The sequence below is a fragment of the Nicotiana attenuata genome, unplaced genomic scaffold, assembly GCF_001879085.1.
Source record: "Nicotiana attenuata strain UT unplaced genomic scaffold, NIATTr2, whole genome shotgun sequence".
NCBI classification, from domain to species: domain Eukaryota; kingdom Viridiplantae; phylum Streptophyta; class Magnoliopsida; order Solanales; family Solanaceae; genus Nicotiana; species Nicotiana attenuata.
The window spans coordinates 114,834-117,764 of NW_017673774.1; the positions used below are offsets into that span (position 1 = coordinate 114,834).

At 31.0% G+C, this 2,931-nt stretch overlaps 1 long non-coding RNA gene across 1 annotated transcript; it reads right to left on the reverse strand.

Moving 5' to 3' along the window:
- Positions 1 to 392: 392 nt before the first annotated feature.
- LOC109217239 lies at positions 393 to 1,171 on the reverse strand. Its single transcript, XR_002066609.1, has 3 exons — positions 956 to 1,171; positions 652 to 728; positions 393 to 545 (listed from the first exon to the last, which is right to left on the reverse strand). It is a non-coding gene; the product is annotated as an uncharacterized LOC109217239 (long non-coding RNA).
- Between the last annotated feature and the right edge of the window lie 1,760 nt (positions 1,172 to 2,931).

Consider the following 2,931-nt stretch of genomic DNA (forward strand, 5'->3'; position numbering starts at 1 on the left):
TCAACGCAATTTTAAAAATACTTTTTTTAAGTTTTAATCAAATCTATGTCTAAACGTTAGCGTTAGGACTGAAAGTTATTTTACCAACACTTTGAATTTTAGTGGCATTAGAAAGTTTCATATGGGTTAGGATAGGAAAAAGTGACCTCACTTACGAGGTCTCCAATTAAACATCACATTGAGTCGCGTGTCTTTCATTCGATAAAATATCATTAGTTTAACTTTATTCATTTGTTTATCAAATATAACAACTAATCTAGGCATTGATTTTGGTATTATATTGTATTTTTATTTTCAATAATAGGTAAAATAATTTCATAGCACATCCAATGTAGGATAACAATCCAAGAATTAGTTATTCTTAGATTAAAAAGAAAAGTTACATGGGTTCATTTACTTTGTGGGAAAAGTATGTTATTAAAATGAAGGGACAACAATACAAGGATAATATGGGTGGATAACTGATTTTAAATGGTTCATTATCCAACTCATTTTTTGATGGATAATATGGGAGGATAACTGTTGTCTTCTAACCATTATGCCACCTGTAGTAACAGGTTTCGTCAAAATTCTATTCAATATTTTTTGCTATTTTGTAATTTAAACTGATGTAAGCAGAATTCAATTGGATAAAAGAAATTGTATATTTACCTGTACAAGCTGGTTAAGGAAGAAAAATGCTGAGAGAAGTTGATTGGCGGTCGAAAAAGCCCTTAGTTTACGGTCAACTGTAAAATGGAAGAACAAAAGGGCGTTTAGTTTGAATGGCGTAATCACACCTGCATTACTCACAGTTACGGCGTTTAATTTCATATATATATATATATATATGAAAGGAAATCAGAAAAAAGGAGATATGAAAAGAATTACAGTTGTCATCTTTGAACCGGAAAAAAAAAAGCAGAGTGGTAAAAAGAGGTCACCAAAAAAAAGAAAAAACAGTAAATTACACTACCGTTGAATTGAGCCACAGGTAGCTAGCTCATTGCCTATGGAAGTAAGGACATTTTCGTCATATTCGGTATGAAGGGCGAGTACGTTCCCGTCGATAGTGTGTAAAGGGAGGAATTGACAAGTGTCGTCGTTGCTCGATCGCAATTTAGTTTATGGGTATTATATAGAAAATAGAAAGGCCAGAGCTGGGTAGTTCGCTTCAGCTCTAAGAAATAGTAATAGTACTAGTGTTAAAGAGCAGCGTCAGAGATGAGGGGACTGGGGGGTGCAGGTAATAAATAGAGGACAGCCAAGTATATTTTGTATATGCCAAGTTGGAACTTATCTTGGCTTGTAGAGCTCCAACAGAGCCAAGTGTATATGCCAAATGGCCACATAATCAGCTGATTTTTTACTCTTGGCTTACAGCGCTCCACATGTAAAGTCATTGGCAAAACTCTCTCTCATGACTCACTTACTTAAATATCTCGCCCTTACTGCTTTACTAAAGTGGAATTCCAATTTTTTAATTCTAGGTAACAACAATATTGTAGGAAGCAGATACTATTATTATTTGATTGGCCTACAGATACTATTGTAGAAAGCAATTCAGAGGCGGTCCGACGAATTTTGTGGCATAAATCTAAATTTTATGAAGGGGCCATTTTAAAGAAAATTATTTATTTATTTGAAGTCTATTTTTCTAATTTTTCGTAGATACAAAGTTATTACTGATAATTTTTTTATAATCAATAATTCCTAATAAGTATTTCTCAATTGATAATATAACTAATCCACTTAACCTTTCTTGAGACATTATCAACTTTAATTTTGAAAACATCTTTCCACTGAAGCACCGGTAACTAGGGGTGTCAATGGATATTTAAAAACCAACTAAACCGATCGAACCGTACCGTACCGAACCGATTTTTAGGTTTCTTTTAATAAAACCGTAGGTTTTTATATAAATATATAACCGAACCGATAATTAGAGTAGATTTTTTATTTTATAAAAGTAAACCGATAAAATATCGAACCGTACCGATAAATTTACAATGTGAAAAATATATTTATATATTAAGTTTAAAAATGATAAAGCATTAAAAAAAAATTCGGGACCTTGGAATTATGAAATAGTTACAAGCTAACAAGTAATTAAACTTAAAATCCTAGTTCCCAAATCTATTATGCTACTCCTATTGAAACTAAATTATTTCCAGCATATTCACTAGCAAAACATAAGGTATTGTAGCGATTATGAGTAGAAAATTACAATGTATTGAATATGTTTCCTTTCGTATGATTTAGATTTATCTTTCTGAATATTTAATCTTCTATAGACTTTATTCTTGAGACCCATCTTGGTTAATATATTTCCACTCGTGTGATTTATATTTTTTGTATTTGCTTAGTTTCTTTTACGCTGATGTGAATAGTTGATGGATCTATACTCTAGCCATCTTTTATATTTTCTTAATTTATCACCTTTTAAATTGTAAAAATATCTAGAGAGTTTTGCTAAGTCCTATAAAAGTACGTACGTTATTGCATTCTACTTCTAGTAGTAATTTTTACATGATATTTAAACAAAATTACCGAATATTTACCGAACCGTATCGATACCGAAGAGAAACCGACATGATTGGGACGATTTCGAACCATTGACATGACATTTAAAAAATAACCGGCCGAACCGAACCATTGACACCCCTACCGGTAACAAGAGTTATTAACATTATTCCATAAGCAATACAGGTATTTGGAACAGAATCAGATCTTTCTATTTATTGAGTGTATCAATTAAACTGTTATCTTCTAATTGTACTATTTTTCTTAATACTTGGAATAAGAAAATAAATCTAAATCATCAACATGGAATTGATTATTATGCTTTAAGGAACATTCAAGATTAAGGAAATATTTTTTTTCAAATTTTCATCATCTAGTGATCTTATTTTTTACCGCTAAATAGAAAATCAAAAATATTTTCATATGCTT